Raw genomic sequence first — 20,357 nt, forward strand, 5'->3', positions numbered from 1 at the left:
AAACATATTTATACACTCGCACCTCTTGTGTTGAGGATTATGATATAAGGAATATAAACATTGGTGCTTGCAAGTATAACCTCGACTCATGAAACTGTCTCTTAGCCCTTAGTGTCCATTCGTTAGAGGCAGTGGGGAAAGCCATCAGGAATGCAAGCTCTGGAGCCACAGCCTGGGTTTATAACCCAGATCACAACATTCACAAACTGTGTCTTTGAGCAAGTTGTGTGACCACTCTGGGCTCCGGAATCTCATTTGTCAACTAGGGATAATGATTGAACCTACCTTTTAGAATTGGAGATTATTAAATGAGGTAAAGCATGTGAAATACTCTGTGCAGTGCCTGGCACACAGGACAAAATTGCTACACTTCCGCTTAGGGCAGCATATCATGATCAATAACATCTCCCCACAGCATACATGCAGCCTCAGTCCTCTGCTCAAATTTAGGCCTATGAGTTAGGAGTAGATATATTATTATCCTTCCCCATCTCTCCATGAGACAAGGGAAAAACCATTCAGGGTCACTTTAATTCCCAAACTGTCTGTTAAGCTCCCAACAGAGGAACTGAGTTCACATGAACTTACCTGTTCAGATGTCTTTTCTGGGTACACAATAAGTTATTTTTTTGCTGCCACAGACTCCTGGATATATGTCATCACAAACAGATTTTCCCAGAGTAGTAATTATTTTCTAATGGGGAGTCTGTCGTTGTGACTGGCTGGGTACTTTCCAGAGGGCTCTATGAGGAAAACAGATTTAATCCTTTACAGGTCCTAAAAAGCAGGACCCACATCTTAAATTTCATACCATTTTGAAATGGCACAGTGGTGCTCTGGACACCCTGCTAGAGTCATAACAGTGCTGTTTATAGTCATCACATAGTAGGCACTGAACAGAGAAAGAAACATGGAACATCTAATTGAAGGACACCAGCACTAATATGAAGGTGAAAGGTTCACGTGCCTCCAATGCTGTTTCTTCTTCAGTATCCGAACTTCTGACCTGTTAACTCCATTCACATTTGGAATCCCCCCTTGAGTTACTGTGTACTTTCACAGCTCTCTTTTCCTATGCCTCTTTAGTATTTGCTTGGGATGTCTCAGTCAATCTGATTCAGGAATTGCCCATAACTTCTCAGGTCTAAGGCTCCTCTTCCTTATTTTGCAGTATAATTATGATTCAAAGGTAAATCTCTATTCTGGCATGTTCTGAGAGTTATCCCTGGAGCCAAAGGGTAGAACCTCTTCTCAGGCCACCGTCTGGATTCACATCCAGGTGGCATGGGAACAGGGCATTTCTGAAAACCATTGCTAGAATGGCTATGTTATGTTGCACTTTTGTATTTTTAGCACCACTGATGATCATCAGGAGCATGACCCAATTGATACACTGTAAGGTAAGACCTCTAGAGAATACTGTAACATCTAATCTGACTCTTTCTCTCTCTCTATATGTATGTGTACACACACACACACACACACACACACACAGACGTAATGGCAGGGGGAGGAGTTCAAGGAAACAGACTGTGAAGGAGTGGCCGAAGAGGCCCGAAGAAAGTAAGCAGAGTGGCCTTTCTGTAGAAGTGGAAAAGGTTACCTGGACTTTACAAGTCCCTTAATTACTGGGTTCACGTTCTTGAACCTGCTGAGATAAGCCTAAATTGGATATATGTCTCCCATCTACAAAATAAAAATAACAGACTTAGGAATGTTGCATTCTTCCAACAAGTATTTATTGGAGTCCCACTCTGCTATATCAATTCACTGCATGCAGGAAAGCTCCAAAGAAGTACTACAGCAGCTCTAACCTGCACTGTCCAGGATGCACTATGAAAGGGAAAATGTGTTTTTTATACTGGTATGATAAGTTTCTGAACAAAGTGTGGGGATAAAAGACACATAAACCCTCTGGATTAATAGAAAATTGAGCTAAGAGATTTGCTGTATTCAGTCATGCATAGTATATTATTTCCAGTACACAAACTGATTTTCGTTAGTTGTATAACAATAGCTATACTGTACTGAATGAGTAGCATGGGTCGTCATCACTCATACATAAATGTGTCAGAGCATCTGTGAGCACTAGGCTCCAGGATCTGTGCTTTGGTGGACTTTTCTCACACATCCATGTTTTCCGCATGATAACAGACCTCAAAGAGCTCATAGTTGGTGGGGACAGGGAGCCACACTGACGATAATGACAAAACAAGGAATGAAAACTATGGTGGGCATGAGACAGGGGAGGCTTGGAACACAGAAGCTGTTCCTGACCCCTTAGCCCGAGTGGTCAGGAAGAGCTTCTCTCAGGACACGCTATGATACATAATATTATCATCCCCACTTGCAGATGAGGTAACTGAGGATCAGAGAGGCTAAGGAACTCAAGTGGTGGAACACATTTTCAGCCTAAGTCTCTTGAAATGCAAAGTCCTTTGCATTGTGAATGTTATACTAATCTTCCCATCATGATGTGGTCATCTGTTTTTATTCACATTCGCCACCCATACTTCCTCCTTATCTTGATTCACTCCTTTACATTCTTTGAATCTGCTAAGTATAATAAAGACAACTTTTAGTTACATGAGGCTTTTCTTCTTTTATAGCCTGGATTGTTACTAAAACGTTAATCACACGGCCACGTGTGTACCTACGCAACTGTCTTGCATGTTCTGCACATGTACCCCAAAACCTAAAATGCAATAAAAACAAAACAAAACAAAATAAAACAAAAAAACCGTTAAGCTTTAATTCATTCTCCATCCACAGAGTGGGTTAATGAAACATGAATGGATCACTGCTGCCAAAGTATTAACCAGCCTGCTACGCTGAGTATCAAACACAAATTAAAAATGCTATCCATATGCAGGGATCAATTGGAAACCCACTGCTCCCCTCCAAAGCTATTGACAACATCCTGCAATACTGGATTTTATCAAAGGCCAGGAGTTCCCATGCAGGAGATAACACCTCTTGGATTTTCCATATTCACGCACACTTATTCCATATTCACGTTATTGGGCATTGTTAATAAATACTGCTCATTGCCATGTGGAAATTCTTTCTTATTTTTCTTGGAGCAATAGAGCCAAGCAAAGCCATGAACACTTGATTGTTTCACATATTAGTCATATGACCAAATTTCCAATAACAGTACAACTCTGATGCCCAGTATCTGCTCCCCACAGGCACACTGGTTATCCAAGGAATCATCCGCTCACTAGATATTCCTGACAAACTTGTTTAAAGAAGTATAAGCTAATGCAGGAGACCAAAAACATTAAAAATATGTCTAATGATACCTCATATATTCCAGAATGAGATTATCTGCTTACTTCAATATGAGAAATGTTTCCATATTAACCTTCCATTGCTGCCATAACAATTTTTCACAAACTCCATGGCTTTAAATGACAGAAATTTACTATCTCACAGTTTCTGTATGTCAGAAGTCTGGGTAGGGTTGATTGGGTCCTCTGCTAAGGGTCTTAAAAGGCCAAAGTCAGGATGTCCCCAGAGCTGCATTCCTTAATGGAGGCTCTGAGGAAGAACCTGTTTTAGATTGTTTGCAGAATTCAGTTTCTTGCAGCCTTAGCAGTGAGGTCCCCAGGTTCCATTCCCTTGCTGCCTCTCAGCTGAGGGTGGGTTTTTGCTCGTAGAGGCTGCCTAAATTCCTTTTCATGTTCTCTCTATGACCTTCTCCAGCAACAACAGCTTGATCCTCTCTCCCTCTCATGCAGATGTCTCTCTGACTTCCGCTTCTGCTCTTTTTTTTTGAGACAGAGTTTTGCTCTTCTTGCCCAGGCTGGAGTGAAATGGTGCAATCTCGGCTCACCACAACTTCCGCTGCCTGGATTCAAGCAATTCTCCTTCCTCAGCCTCCCGAGTAGCTGGGACTTCAGGTTTGCGCCACCACGCCCAGCTCATTTTTGTATTTTTAGTAGAGACGGGGTTTCACCATGTTGACCAGGATGGTCTCGATCTCCTGAACTCGTGATCCGCCCGCCTTGGCCTCCCAAAGTTCTGGGATTACAGGCATGAGCCACCGCACCCGGCCCCTCCTCTGCTTTTAAGAGCTCATACGATTACAATGAACCCACTCACATAATCCAGGATAATCTCCATAATTCAGTCAACTGAATTATGGCAGAAAGTTCCTTCCCAGCAGTATACCTAGATATGTACTTAATGGAATAGCCAGGGTATGGGAATCTGGGCAGAATATCTGTAGAATTCTACCTACACCACACATAAACACTTAAATTATTCTTATCTTTTCTGTAAGGTGGTGGCAAGTTGTCCAGCAAGGAGCCAAGGAAAGAATGATCTCTGACACTGATTCAAGCCCAATTAGCTCTTCAGTGCCATATAAATTCTAAAGATTCTGTTTCATCCAACCAGAAAAAGACAAAACATTCCATACACAGAGTCATAAAAGCTGTGACACTTGAGATAGGGCATCTGAGGAATACAATTGTTTAGTTAGGAAGTCCCACTTACGGTTAGCAATAAAGGTTACATTTGTGCATGGTATTATAGAAACAGTAACTCATACCTGACCTGTGTTTAGGAGATGCTGTTTCTCTGTCTGGATCACCTCTGTGCCGTGTCAATACCAAGTGGTGCCTCAAACCTTCTGGCCACAAGATGAAGAGCTGCCCCTAGAAAAGATAGGCATTAGATCACCCAGAGAAGAAGTCCTTCTGAGATCCTAGAGAAGCTGCGTCCTCCAGCAGCTGTCCCTCAGGGAGTAGTGATTGAATGTGGCAAGCGATTCTTGAGAAAAGCAGGACTCCCTAGAAGAATGGAATTTTCCTTACAGAGATGGGACAAATCAGATAAATGATGTCCTAAATTCTCACCTTATAGGTCTAGAGAGACTGAAGGAGGAAGGTCCAGCAGGTAAATGGTGAATAGCTTCATGGTGTGACAAGCTGGTTAGATTTTTTTTTTTCATTTTCATGTGAAATAAAGCACTACTCCCTGATTGAGACCCCAGAAACAAACACACTCCCCACGCCCCACCCCTCACAGGACAGTGTGGCAGCACTAGATGGAGCCTCTTCCAGGTTCTGGTTGTTTGCTGGGACACATGACTCCTGATGACAAAAAAAAGTTTCCAAGGCCCCAGAGGTGATGTAACAGTGGAGTGATAGAGAAATAGGTCATGAACTCCAACCTTCTAGTGGTGGGTGTGGGTGTGGTGGGGGGAAGGTCCAGGCAGGAGGAAATCATGTGAGATTTAAAAGAGGTGGGCATTTTTGTGTGACTGGCTGGAGATTTTATTTCTTTTAGAGTATACATCGAAGAATAAATTTATTCTCTATTGTTTACATCTGTTTCTAATAGGAACATACATCTGTGTTAAAATACTCAATGCATCTTGTATGCATACTCGAGCAGATACATAAAAGGGAAATTCCCCTTTTGCCAAGGGAATTGAACAGCCATTTGAATTTGACAAAATGGAACATTATTTTATGCTAAATGATTACAACAGACAAAAGCGATTCTTACAAATTATCATCATCCTCATTGATTAGATTATGAAACCGAGATACAGAAGGCATATGTGTGCTGCACAAAGTAACACATGTCGTAAGGGTTAGAGCCTAAAGTCAAACCCAGGCATTCTGGATCTTACCCACTACACTGTGCTGTCATTTGCTGATGACTCCCAGACCCACATCTTCAGCTTATTCTCTCTCCTTGGTGACAATACCTAGGTACCCACTCACCTCCTAGACACTTCTTTCTGATGGTCCCATAGACACTTGACACTCTATGTGCACAAACTTGAATTCACTGATGCTCTCCAGCAACTTGGAGAAGCATGCCTTCTCTGGTGTCAGCAATTCTGTGAAAGACATCTATCTACCTGTATGCACTGTCTCAAAGTCCTCTACTGCTTTCACCATCCCAACATATCCAATCAATCACAGGAACCTGCCAATTAAACATTACTCCACTCTCCCCTCTTTTTTCACCTGCCAAACTTTTACTGGCCTTGGGTGAGTTTCCCTGGCTATGAGCTCTCAGAACCCACTGAATGAATGACCCTGTGATAGAGACCTCTTCTCAGGTTGTTGTCATTGCTACCTTTATTGAACCACACGTGTGCATGCAAACAAATGCACGTGTGTGCGTGCGCGCGCGCGCGCACACACACACACACACTCTCACACACATTCTCCAACAGTTTGTGAGCTCCATGAGTGAAAAAGCCCTAAATTCCAAGAGACTGGCACAATACCTGGCACCTGGTTTTGAATAAACTATATCGCAGTTGAAAATCAGATGTTAACATGGGGACAGTGGGCAGATGTGAAAACAAACATCAATTTTCTAACCTTCCAGTGATGGTTATACCTAAACGAGAAAGCAAAGGGGAAGGATATGAAAATTTAACTGAATAAAATCTATGCATTGCACCACTGGACTAAGATATTATTCAATTTCAGAATTAGCTCAGTGGAAAAAGAGTCTGGCTGTTTCTAGGAAAAGACTCTTTGCTCTTAGTAGGAAACATGATTAAGAGTCAGCTCCATATTTTCCACTTCACATTACTGTTTTTTGACAATGTATCCTGGAACTGTGCAGTGAAAAAGAACAGCAATGATTGTGATGTCATCGAAACCATGATTTAAAGTCTTAGAAACTCTATTCGTGGATGTGCTGTTACATGAGATAGTATTTGCCATAATTATTTAAACTGTTTTCATCAAGATGTCCTATTCTGGCAAAAGAAAGTGGCCTATCTGAGATTCTTACTGTGCCAGGGGGACTTGTTTTCTTTTCACTCTGAGTTACCAATCAGCTGCCTGCTGGCTTCTCAGATGCCATTCAGAACTTTAAAGAGGCCTCACCCATACCATGGGCACTTACAAAAGGTCCTACAAACCCACAGAAGAAATGGCGCCAGTTTCTCCGGACATATCTGTGAAATCTGTCCGTGAGGTCTTCACTTACAGTTATTGTCATTTTAATTCCTCTTAGCACAGCACAATTAAGAGTGGTAGCATCTGCAGAAAAAAAGGAAATGAAAAAATGACATAAATCTTGCCCCTACACTCAATGCCCTTTTTCTGGATGGAGGATAGACTAGAAACCCAGGTGTCCTGGCATAGTTCTTCATGCTGATGTGTGGATTACCCAGGCACAGTGTGAATGACTTTTCCCAGGCCATAGCTGGGCTGTTTGGGTCTCCATGTTTCCCGCCTTCAGGAGAGCAGGAGAAATGGAATTAGGTCTCAGGGCCTCACCCAGACAAGACTCATGGAGGCTATAACCAGGGCTGGCCTCCCACAAGTCATCCTGCAGAGAAAAGCTTGTACCTTCCCTGATCAAGGAGGAGTGGAAGAGGGTGATACGGATCTAGAATTGATGACATATTTCAGGCAGACAAGAGGAGATTCAAATTGCTTTTGGCTAAAAAATGCTTATATAATTAAAACAATACCTAGAATATATTGGGCATTTAATAAATCACAATACTGCTGCTGCCACTGCTACTACTACTAATAATACTGATAACAATAACAGTTCTCATTTACTTACTCCTTCTTATGTAGGAGACACAGCATGAAAAGATGTGCCTTCACTTATCTTTTAACTGTTCCTATCATTCCAGTTAATCAGGAAATGGAGGCCCACAGAATCATAGTAACTTGCCGAAGTTCACACAAGTAGTAAGTGCTGGAGCTCATATTCGAACTCAGATCAGCTTCATTCCAAAGCCAGTTTTATCAACCCTGTGCTCTAATGTCTTACCTCAAGGAGTAGTAAAATATGTTAGAAGGTTTTACTGTTTGGTCCTGAGGTTCTAGACAATGACACCTTCTGAATTAAACAAGGGCATAAAAGATATTCTACATATGGGTAAAATATGATCATCTTCCTTATACCTACTCACAGTGTAAGATAACTAAAGAGACAAAGTGATGGTGAATGATCCAGTTATCTGTTGCTACATTTTAAAAAATGCTCCACCACTTGGCGGCTTAAAGCAAGAAAATGTGCCTGTGTCCTACACAGTTCCATGGGTTGGCAGGTATCAGCTCACTTGGGGTCTTTCGTGCAGTTGTAGTCAGTTATGAGTGGCAACTATGGTGTTCCAAAGGCTCTACTGTCTGGACTTCCAAGTAGACTCACTTACATGACTGGCTTTTCATGCTGACTGTTGGCTTATTTGAGGTTTACAGCTTTGTAGCCTCCACCTTGCCTCTCCCTATCTTTTGGGATTCTCTTAGCATGATGTTTGTGTTCTCAGAGGGAAAACCCCAAGAGTGAGAGTTTTAGGAGACATGGGTGGAATTAAGTTTTCTTATCACCTAGACTTGAAAGAAACATGCATCACTTCTGCCATGTCCTATTGCTCCAACACAGTCCATATTCAAGGGGAAGAGAGTTAGTCTCCATCTCATAGCATGACAATCAATGAGTGCAGAGAGGGAAGGAAGTTCTTGATAGTGGCCATCTTTAGAGAATACCTACCACAGTGAGGACGTGGTGAGCCAGCATTAGCTTCCTTGCAGGTAGGATTGTACAGGCTGGGAATAAGCACCAACAGTATAAACACAAAAACCCTCAGATAGAGTAACTTTCCTTCAAATTATTTATTCCTACCTGGAGCAGTGGGTTATGACCATAATCCCAGTACTTTGGGAGGCCTAGGCAGGTGTGTAACTGGGTGATGGGATGCAGGGGTTCAGCTCCCTCCCCAACTGGATGTGCTCAGTTTCTTGGCCTCACTTGCCCCAGGAGTGGGGAAAGGGCCCTGGAGGTGCAGTGAGCCTACCATTCAAATAAATATTGGACCCAAAGAGTTTAGCAGAAAATGATTTATTAGGCAAAGAGTTTGCAGACAGTGATTTATTAGGCAGAGAGAGAGAGAGAGAGAGAGAGAGAGAGAGAGAGAGAGAGAGAGAGAGAGAGAGAGAGACATAGAGAGAGAGAGAGAGAGAGAGAGAGAGAGAGAGAGAGAGAGAGAGAGAGACAGAGAGAGAAAGAGAGAGCTCCCAGGCTGCTGTGGGAGAGGATCCAGAGAAGGAGTCCCTATATATAGAGAGGGACAGACAGCTCCCACACTGTTGTCGGAGGGGATCCCAGAGAGGAAAATCCATATAGGTAAGGGAGCAGGGGGATTTTAACCCTGGAGTTACCCCTACCCCATTCATGTTCTTGTCCAATGAGAGGAGTTCTTTCAGACTTCCTCTGGAGTGATTGATTTTTGACTCTGATCCTGAATTGGTTGCTTGGGCATAAAAGATGGGCAGGTCACCTGGAACCTGCAGGAGTCAGAGAGCAACGCCCCCGTCGAGGACAGAGCCCCCCGGGCACCACTTCACAGGCCACAGAAGCCCCAAGAAGAAGCCTGGGATGTGGAGGACGTGGCCCCCACAGGGGTCAGGCAGGTGTTCGCTGAGCCGCCCTATCCTGGTCATGTGCTTCCAGAGCCTCGGTTTCCAGACACAGACCCCTCTCAGGTTTATAGCCCCAGCCTGCCCCAGCCCTCAAGCATCCCACCCTGCGTGCTGGTCAGCCAGCCCATGGTCCAGTTCATCCTGCAGGGGAGCCTGACCCTGGTGGGCTGCAGGGCAGCATAGACCCTGGCCCCAGTGCCCACTGCTCTGACCCCAGCCTCAGAGCCAGGCGGTCAAGCCACTGAAGCCAGCAACAGCCCCTCCTCCCAGAGCATTTGGTGGGCTGTCTGAACAAAAGAAGCTCACTTGGAATTTTACCTAGCCTGTGCATGGGAAACTTAGACAAAGAACTTTACATTCCTGGATGGGGGTGTGGATGGAGGTATGGTGCTGGGAAATTCCTGCCTTTGTAACACAGGCAGTTTTCCTTAATACAGTTCCTCAGTCCCCACTCTGAACAGGAAAGTCCAACTGCTGTTGTGACAAGGGCATCGATCACTCTTTAATTGCTTCCTGCTGAATTGGGGCATAGAAGGGGCCCTGCAGTTGAGGTTTCCTCCAGAGGGAAGTCTTCCAGGGGTGCAGGTTGATCCAGAGGTCCACGATAGGACTTATCAGCCAAGGACATCCAGAATTCCATTTGCAGGATCATTTGTGGCCTTACGGCTTTAATTCTAGAAGAAATGAATGTGACAAGAAGGTTAAAGATGAGAGGCCCGAAGGCTAGCAATAATAGAATGGTTATAAACAGACCTAGAAGAGGGTAGGGCCAGGACAGCCAGTTGTTAAACAAGCTTTAGGATCCTGTTTCTTGAAGGTACTGTCTCTCTCTCTCTCTCTCTCTCTCTCTCTCTCTCTCTCTCTCTCCCTATATGGACTCCTTCTCTGGATCCCCTCCCAAGGCAATGTGGGATCTCTCTCTCTTTCTCTCTCTGCCTAATAAATTGCTCTCTGCAAACTCTTTGCCTAATAAATAATTTTCTGCTAAACTCTTTGGGTCTCATACTTATTTGAACAGTAAGCTCACCTTGCTGCCAGGGCCCTTTCCCCATTCTTGGGGCAAGTGAGGTCAAGAACCTAAGCACATCTGATTGGGGAGAGGGCTGAGCCCCTGCTTCCTGTCACTTGGTTTACATCTTGATTGCTTGAGTCCAGAAATTTGAGACCAGCCTGGGCAACATGGTCTCAAATATAAAATGGTCTCAACAAAAAATATAAAAATTAACTAGGAATGGTGGCATGTGCCTGTAGTCCCAGCTACCCAGGAGGCTGAAGGGAGAGGATAATTTAAACCTGGGAGGTGGAGGTTGCAGTGAGTTGAGATTGTGCCACTGTACTCCAGCCTGAGGGACAGAGCAAGACCTTGTCTCAAAAAATTTATTTATTCCTAGGAAATAATAACACAGGCATACAAAGATTTTTGAACAATGTTATCACCCTAGTTTTCTTGACAGGAACAGAAAACTTCAAATGACCTAAATACCCATCGGAAGGAAGTTGCTTGAAAACATTGATACACATCCATACACTGGAATGTATTGAAAACTCTACGTAGGCCATGAGATCTTCAGGTCATATCCAGGAAATAGAATGTGGCCCCTGTAGAGAAGGGGTTGAGGCAATCAAGGCCATCAGGTTATCTGTGTTGTCTTTGGCTCATAAAACCTTAGCCATGTTGTTCCCTCTTTCTTTAATATTCCCGCCAAACACACTCTGCCTTCCTCTGAGGATCTCCTGTTATTTCAGCTTGCAGAGCACTTCCTCAGGCAAGCTTTCTTTGCCACCCCTCCATTAGGGTAGTTTTCCCTGCCAAATTCTCTTTTAGCCTACCCTTATTCTCCTGAAGTGTTAGATAGAGCACATCAGTTTGTTGTAATTACTTGCATAATTATCTGTTTCTGCACTCCTATTAACTGGAAGCTCACCCTTTTGCTATTTTATCCAGGGCTAGAGTAGTTTTTGAAGAGTCTGGGACTTACACATTAGAAACACGTTATCCCCATAGAGTCTGCAGCAGTAGACTCTACTACTTGGAGCATTACTCCGCAGATATCCTCCCAAATAAAGTATTTCATATCTTTCAGCAAAATGTATCTTTTGAGTCTTGAGATACTTAGTGTTTAAAAAAAATTTCAGCTGTGTAGGTTTCTGCGGCTATGATTATATGATTATTGTAGGCTTCCTGTTTACAGCTTAAAAGCAGTTAGAAAAGAATAAAATATTCCTGGGAATTTTCAAAGAAAATGAGAATGAATTGAGAGACAAGCTAGTATAGCTTAAGGGTAGTTGTGGGGGTTTGCTGCTCACTGGAGGAAGCTACTGCAAGGGCTCCCCCAAATAACAAATTCTCCACATCCCAGCCTCATCATGTAACATGTACAGAGCTGTTGTGTTCTCTTGTCCCATCAGGGGTGCTTTTTGGTGGTTATGTAATCACAGTCGCATCATGGTGTGTCCCACTCACCTCAGTGACTCTGGTGTGGGCATGTGAGAGTAGGGAATAATGAAAATGGAGCATAATGGAATTTGTAGCATTTGAGACTTCTCAAAGCTACTTACAGAGACAGAATCAAGTTTGGATTAGCAGAGCCATTGCTTATTAATAACTTTCAATGCTTGTAAATTGTCAGTCACTCCCCTAAAGCTACTACTCAGAAAAGGTACACTCCTTGAGGGTTGATTCCTCTGTCTCTTTTGATCACTGTTGTATGCACCACAGCTAGCACAGTGCCCAGCATACCATAGTCCATCACAGGTAACTCTTGATTGAATTAATGGGGCTCTGCCCCCAGGAGACTGCGAGACCCTTTGAAGCAGCCTCATTGTCTGGGCTAAATACCAAGGTTCTTCGTCTCATGGCCAAGGAGATGGAGGTTGTGGACACACACACAGACAGGGAAAGTCTCGAGCAGGAGTTTAATAGGCAAAAGGAAAGAACAGCTTTCCATCACAGAGAGGAGTCCCAAGCGGGTTGCCAAATTGTAGTAAAAATGTGGTGTATACAATATCCAGTATTTCTCCCCATGTTATCCCTCTCCACCCTCCCCACAACCTGCTATCCCTCCCCTACTCACCCACAACTGCCCCCAGTGTGTGAGGCTCCTCTTCTTGAGTCCACGTGTTCTCATTTTTCAACACCCACCTATGAGTGAGAACATGTGGTGTTTGGTTTTCTGTTCTTGTGTCAGTTTGCTGAGAATGATGGTTTCTAGATTCATCCAGGTCCCTACAAAGGACAAGAACTCATAATTTTTTATGGCTACATAGTATTCCATGGTGTATATGTGCCACATTTTCTTAGTCCAGTCTATCACTGATGGGCATTTGGATCGGTTCCAGGTCTTTGCTATTGTACAGAGGGCTGCAACGAACATACGTGTGCATATGTCTTTATAGTAGAATGATTTATAATCCTTTGGGTATATACCCAGTAATGGGATTGCTGGGTCAAATGGAATTTCTATTTCTAGATCCTTGAGAAATTGCCATACTGTCTTCCACAATGTCGGGGTTTTTATAAATGGGCTAGTGAGGAGGGGAGTTGGGAGGAGGGGCTGTCTTATACGCCTAGGGCCTGATGGTTTAGTTGGGACCAGGTGTGCTATCTGTACAGAGCAGAGTTTTTTTTTTTTTTTTTAATCAGCTCTTATCCCATTCCCTGACCACATAAGCCGACTGTTAGTGTTTTTGTGTTTCGTTGTCCTACTTATCTGGGAGGGAGAGTTTCTGTGTTTGTTCCCGTACCTCTTCTTGCAGCTGCAGGCATCCCCCGGAGTGTGTTTTTAGCGCCCTTATTTTAGTGTGCCTAAAAGGAAAGGAATGTGCTTATTAAGGCCCACTGTTTTACTGGGGTCCATTGTATAAGTGTGAAGTTTGGTAATTACATAGCAGACTACCCCTACCTCCTTCTGTGTCTGAGCTGTCTTATCTGTGTTTTACTGTCTGCTCTTTCAGGCTGCTTGTTGTTAGAAGTGACTTCTTTGAACTGCAGGAGGTTAGAAAGGAAGCTATTTTTGAGCTGTTTTTTGTTAAAAGGAGTTTCCTGCCAGAGACTCACTTTATCTTGTCTACCTAAATAATTTCTTTCTGCCTCCTATAACACCTTGAGAGCAAGAACTATATTTAATTGGTCTTTGCAGATCCAGCATCAGTTGGCTGGATGGTAAATGTCATCGAATTCTTGCTTCTTGAATTAACTAACTTCACTTGGAAGTAAGACTGACAGAAACCTCCCTTCAATCTTCCCGTTCCAATCCAGAGTTTGTATATTTATGTTATCCTGCAAACACTTCTAGCCAGCTGTAAGATTCAAGGATGAAGATGAGAACCTGATTCACTTTTCCATGAACTCTACACAAAAACTGACATAATTCTTAGCAGAGAGTATGACTTATGATAGCATTTCCTAGAACCCTGCAATTCAAGAGTCACTTTTACAGTTGCTGCTTACCCTACACTTCAGCTGTACTGTTTTATGATGATGCCATACTTAATTTTAGAAAAATCTCTTGGCATAAAGCAAAATGATACTATAAAATATTTTAAAATAAAGTGCCAAATAAGCATAAGTTATGGGATGTTTAATTATTTGTGCTGTCTAAACCTGTCATGTATCTTCTGCTGGTACCCTCCAGACAAAGAACATGAGGAACACCTCTGTAACTGAACAAAATCTCAAGGAGGGAGAAAACATACACTGTGAAACACATTGGGCATCTCATTAATATGATGCTAGAACGTACTTCTTAGAGGCTTTTCTATAGGACTTGGGTTTATGTTAGGTGATTTGCAGGAGGACTCAAAAAGTGGGGCTTTTCTCTAATTGAACACTGTCAGGAAGTGGGGGATAATTCTGTGATTAAGTATTGCTAATGTAAAAAAAAATCACAGGATTATAAATTTGGAAAAATGAGATTATTTCTTATAAGCGGTTACAGCCTGCAAGGTGGCCTTCTCACAGGCTGGGAAGCACAGCATCTGGCAAAGATCAGAGAGAGGCACTTCAAAGGAGGAGGGGTTGGGGTAAGGTGCTTTATTCTGAACAAGTTGGCTAAATATACGTATTCGTCAGGTTACAGGAGAAACTATGAATATTCATTAAGGTGGTCCTGATGCATGCTTACTGAACAAACATGTATAACATATGACACATGTTCACCATGGGGTGGAGACTTAACATTTAAACAATCACAATTAAGCCCTATATGTCAAAAGGTCTTTTCAGGATGCAAAAGCACTCAAGGGTGAAGCCTCTGTAAACTGACCAGAACCAGTCCATGATTGGTGGTCTTATCTGGAGAAAGTTACTGAAGTCAGTCTCTTTTCCAATCAAAGTTGTTGTTATGGCTTGTTGAACAGAAGGTCAGTAGTGTCTGGTGATGAGCTACAATTGTTTCAGTATTGCTTATCACTAGGCCAATGTTCCTTTAGCTGCTAGAGAAAAATCAACACCTTGTAGCAGTTAGAACAGTTTATTACTCTTGTCTGGCATGGCCTTAGGTCTTGTTTATAGTTTGGTATCTTGTTGCTACAAAGAGTCCATTCTGTCAATCTTATGATCTCTGTTTTAACATTAATGCTGGGAAGCTACTGTGTCTTAACCATAAAAGGGAGAGGGGTTTAACGGGGCATATCTGACTTCCCTTCCCTTCATGGCCAGGAACTCAGCTTTGTAACTGAGTACCTTCATTTTTCTAGAGGTTGTTTAATTTTTTTCCCCTCTCTCTCTTTTCCCATTTCCCCAGCTCTCCTTTTCCTACTTAGTCCTTCAGAACTACAAATATAACCTTTCACCTCCCTCTCACCAGACATTCCCTACAGGACAAGGTCTTCTAACTATGTGCTCCAAGACAGATCTCTCCTCCAGAGCTGATGGTTGGTTTGCAGACCAAAGCATGATGGAACTTTTACCTCCAGGGGGTAGCCTTGGAACTTCCATCTTCCAGGGATTGCCTTGGAATTTTCATCCACCAGGAGGGCTTATTGCAAGCATGCCCACTTAGCTACTTTTATGACTTCTGCCCAGGAAGGCATCAGCTCACTTGTTCCATATATCTATGGCCAAGCTAGCGGGGGGACCACTGCCCTTGCTCACTCCCCCCTCATAAAAATGCCCACTTTCTGCTCCAAAGGTGAAGTGGCACATTTAAAGGCAGGATGATTTGTGCCCCTTCCCCCAAGCTAGCTTCAGAATAAATTCACTTTTTTTTTTTTTTGGTATTAGGCCTCGCTCTTGTTAATTAAACTCTACATGCAGCAAGCAAATAACCAGCTTTTCAGTTACAGTTTTAAAGTTTTTTTAGGGTCCCCTTGGCCAAGAAGGGGTCCATTTAGGTGGGGGCTGGGTTGGGATTTTAATTTTAGTTTACCTCATCTTTAAAATTTTTATCTCCAAGGTGCAAAGATAAAACTATGGTCAAAGATTTAGTTGGAAAAAAAAGCTGCAGTCACTTATTTTTACCATTGCTGCTAGCAGTGAATCTGTATGGATCTGCAGCAACTTGATCCTTGCCTCCTCAGAGGAAAGAATTCGGCTGAGGGGCAGAAGTAGGTATGAGGCAGAGGGAGAGACCAAAGCAAGTTTTAGAGCAGGAGTGAGCAGGAATGAGCAGGAATAAAAGGAAGCAGAGTACATTTGGAAGAGGGCCAAGTGGATGACTTGAGAGATCCAAGTGCCCTGTTCAGCCCTTGACTTGGGCTTATACATTGGCATGGCTGTGGGTTTGCATTTCTTCTCCTTTGATTTTTCCCTTCTGGAGGACTGTCCACATGCACAGTGGCCTGCCAGCACTTGGGAGGGACCGTATGCACAGTGTGTTTACTGAAATTGTGTGCATACTCACTTGAGGCATTATTCCCTTACCAGTCCAGCGTTCACAGAGGAAGGTCATATAGTGGCAACATTTTGCCATTTTGCTTCTTAGTGCACATGCTTGAGCCCACTCACCCAACTCCTGAGATCTTATCTGGAAGCTGCTGATCACCAGTTCCAGGTGTTTTCTATCTATTAGGAGAGACTGTCTTTCCCTGGCACCAGCTGTGCCCAATTATTATTTTATAAAAATAGTTTAACTGCCTGACCATCACCTGATCGTTGCTCGACATTCCTGGGGGGTGGGGGGCTCTTCTGCCCTGCTCATGTCTGCCTAACTGCCTACTCTAACACCAGAATAAACAATTTTAATTGTTAAAGGGAAAAAATAGGTGCCAATGAATTGGACAACTGATGGTGTCTTGAACAGAAATTGTCTTCCTTTGGACAAAACGGTGCTGTTAACAGTACCTGATAAGGTCTTTTCCACTGAGGCCTAAGGGCAGTGCTTCCTCAATAATGTTTTTCCAGAAGACCAGATCTCCAGCTATTAGGTCATGCAGAGGCTGCTTAGGTGTGTGTTTTGGAAATGCAGCTTGTATATGTTGGTAGCAAAGCTGGAGGCATCATCTGAGTGTGTGTGGCAATAATTATAAAATTATCCCATCAATGTTGATTCTATTAATTGCCAAATCATCTTTGCTATTGTAATACATAAAATAATTTTTCTAGACTCCACTTTTATGATGGCAATCTCTTTAAGTTAATTAGCAAGCATATCTAGTTTCTTTATCTCACTAATGTATATAGAGATAAAACTCTGTTTTTAAAACATTTCAAAGTTACAGACTAACCCTAAACCACACTTGTGACCAGCATAAATATTTGCTCATTCATATTTTGTCACATGGCAGGACCAGACAAGGGCAAGTAACTTAACCAAATGAACAGATTTAATTTATTAGAGATACTTACATTTTAAGGGTAAATTCCAGTCTGGGATAGCAGAACCCACTTGCCAGTTACTAGCTTTTCTTTTTCAGTACGAACCACCAACAGAATAAAACCAAGGATATCTTTAGAAGGTCTGTGCAGGATACGATTAATTGCCTAACACAGTTAAGAAACCATATACTTCTCTTCGTCAGGCAAAGGAGGAAGGTTCAGTAATGCACAGGGATGTGTTAAGGGGAAAGCGATGTTTCACAGGAGGGTAGGTGACTAGCCAAGAAGTGTTGAGGATTTTCTGTCTGTAGAATATTCTACACAGCTTGGGATGAAGAGGAAAAATTAATAAACATAAAATTAATGCATGAAAGAGAAGCAAAAATTGAATTTTTCTTTTATAAGCAAAAGAAGTCCTTTTATAAGTCCTTCCCCCTCCTGTGGGATTGTATCCTCCTTTGCAAGTTTAATAAGTTTATAAATTCTTGTATTCTTTTCTCTATAGCTGATAACTGTAAGTTTCTGTAACACAGCGAAGGTCATAAGAAATCCCCAAGCAGGCAGGACTCCAGCCTTCTGGGCACTGTAGCAGAAGGCAATAGATAAGGCTGGTGCTAGAATCCTTGAGCTCTACAGGTAGCAAACATCTGGGTCACATAGCAATAGTCATCTGTAAGCCTAAGTTAGGTGCCTATAATGGCTCAATGAATTGCCTTTGTTCTACACCTGCAAACTTGTTTTAGCGTCACTGTGTACTTCATGTATAAAAAGTCAAGCCCTGCCTTTGTTAAGGCCTCAGCCATTTTGTTCCCAGTCAGGGAACCAGCCGGGCCGGTGTACACCTAAAATAAACACCTTCTGTAACCTCAATGGTCTTTCTAGTCTCTGAAATCTTGCAACAGGGGAACCAGTAAGTTTAGTGGAGACCCAAGAACTAAATTAGCTAAAGTTTTTACACCTTTAATTCTTGCTGCTTTGGTTTTAGACAAGGTAGATAGATATGCCTTGGCACCCAGATCTAGTAAAAGACTGGAATAAGTAATTGGCCTCTTACGATTCCTATGTATTCTTAAAAGGACCTTGAGTGCTTTTGCAAACTTTTAATTTTAATGGACAAAATATAAAAAGAATTTGTGAACCCAGTCTTCTAAAAAGAATTCTCTTCATAGAGAGTTACTACATCAGTCTTTGTGCTTCAACTTGCATATACTTTTTTTAACCTAAAATGTACACAGTCTTTGAAATATATTTTGTTAGGATATTTTATTTATGGCAAATTAACATAGGAAGAGACATTTTCCTTTTCAGTGTTTTCCTGTGATGTTGGTAAAAAAAAGATCGTCGTTATTTTGGAATTAATTCTCATTTGTAGAATTTTAGATATGCCTAATTAATCTCATTGTCTTTCCTTTTCTAGGGCAAAGGAGTAAATCACTGTGTTCTTTTAAAGCCATTTAGGAAAGCACAGAATGGGTTAGACATGAAAGTCAAGGAAAGGCAAAATCAAGAATATTTGGTAGAGTAGGCAATATAGAAGTTCTAAGCATCTTAAGGGTAATAAATATGTATAGGCAGCATTGTAAATTACATGGTAATCAACAACGATATGTATGAGAACTTAAATTTTTTCAACAGTAAAGAATCATTTACAAAATGATTGAGAAGTATCTCAAGATGCACTAAGAAGTAATGGAAAAATTTGGTAACAAATAGAGTCTACCAGTCTGGGCATAAAAATAGCATAGTTATTTTATGTTAAAAAAGAAAAAGAGGCCTATTATCTAATTTTACTGTTATTTTTGTGCTTTATTCATGTGACATAATATGTACATAAGGCATATGCATCATACATATGTATAACAACACATACATTTTGAGAATATATATAGACATATATACACATATATGTACGTATTGTCTTAAATATTACATATAAGATATATATGACAGATCCTATATATGTGTTCTAGATATCATATGTGTTATATATATATATTTTCATTGGGAATGAATATCTTAATGAGATGGATGGAGTAGGCTTACGGCAGCGGTCTTTGAATCAAAGGATGTTTGCTAACATCAATATTCAAATTCTTCCTTTGGTGCCTGGAGATTTTAAAGTCTGAGTTCAATCCAGCATTATACCATTATGGAGGGGCCAGAAGTAGAGTTCTCTTTTGTAAAGCACGAAGAGGAGGGTTATGAAAAAGGAAGGCGAAAAAGTGTAACCGATAAATCATCCTCCAGCAGATGAGTCTAGCACTTATGGAAGTCTGAAGACTTGGAAATGGAATTTTTGAGGCCACCTGGTCTCACCACATCTTGGAAAGACTTTGTGCATTCCCAAGTTCCCATGAATGTGAGGAACACAGTTTGAAGACTGCTGCTTGCTCTACGAGATCTCACACCCTAGGCAAGCATGGAAGTGGCGAAGGTCCAGTGACCAGCATTAACACCACACACTGATACAGAAATCCCAAATGGCCTGTTGGCGACCCACCTCTGGCAATGAATGAATTTTTCATCCTGAAATTTGGGGTTCCCTCTTGCATTTTACCTAGTCAAGTAAAGAACTTATTGGGCAGTCTCTCCATAAGAGAGAACATACATGCAAGAACCAAAAGGGAGAAGAGAGAGACTGGAGGATCCATTCTCCAAAGTTTAATTTTGTCTTCCAAAATTTTGGACATAAAGGCAGCTATGAATTGGATGGACATAGGGGAGAACACCTGCCTCTAAGATGGTTGTGCTAGTCACTCTGCCCAGAGGAGGAGCCCTTCATTGGGTGTGAACTCCTCTGGGCAGGAAAAGAACCCAATCAGATAAATACCACTAACATGGAGAAAGTGCTTTTTTTTTGAGCTCAGAATGTCATTAATATTAATGGGGTTGCTTGACTGTTGGGATTCTCTGTGAGGCCTGGAATCTCTCCCAGGCTGGGAGAGTAAGTAAGCAAAATTCTCTTCTCCCTCCTTTCCCCTGGTTTCCTTGCAATAAGTTCTTATTACCCAGGTTGCTTCAAAACCTTAAAAAAATTGACCATTACCTTCACAGAAGAGACACTTTTCTTCTCCTGCAATTGCTTCTAGGTGTTATACACTGATATTTTATGGATGGAAGAAATCTACCTTCTGTGTGGGCAACCCTAGAATCCCTCACCTGATCACAACCCTCAT

General features: G+C 42.1%; 2 long non-coding RNA genes across 2 annotated transcripts; both read right to left on the minus strand.

The window, feature by feature from the left end:
• Positions 1-589: 589 nt before the first annotated feature.
• LOC144581202 (uncharacterized) lies at positions 590-5,054 on the minus strand. Its single transcript, XR_013531758.1, has 3 exons — positions 4,866-5,054; positions 4,564-4,664; positions 590-743 (listed from the first exon to the last, which is right to left on the minus strand). It is a non-coding gene; the product is annotated as an uncharacterized LOC144581202 (long non-coding RNA).
• A 3,773-nt stretch (positions 5,055-8,827) lies between these two features.
• LOC144580974 (uncharacterized) lies at positions 8,828-13,970 on the minus strand. The gene is made up of 3 exons (XR_013531384.1): positions 13,170-13,970; positions 12,500-12,651; positions 8,828-10,099 (listed from the first exon to the last, which is right to left on the minus strand). It is a non-coding gene; the product is annotated as an uncharacterized LOC144580974 (long non-coding RNA).
• Positions 13,971-20,357: the final 6,387 nt, after the last annotated feature.

This window comes from Callithrix jacchus, chromosome X (assembly GCF_049354715.1).
Source record: "Callithrix jacchus isolate 240 chromosome X, calJac240_pri, whole genome shotgun sequence".
Classification (NCBI taxonomy): Eukaryota; Metazoa; Chordata; class Mammalia; order Primates; family Cebidae; genus Callithrix; species Callithrix jacchus.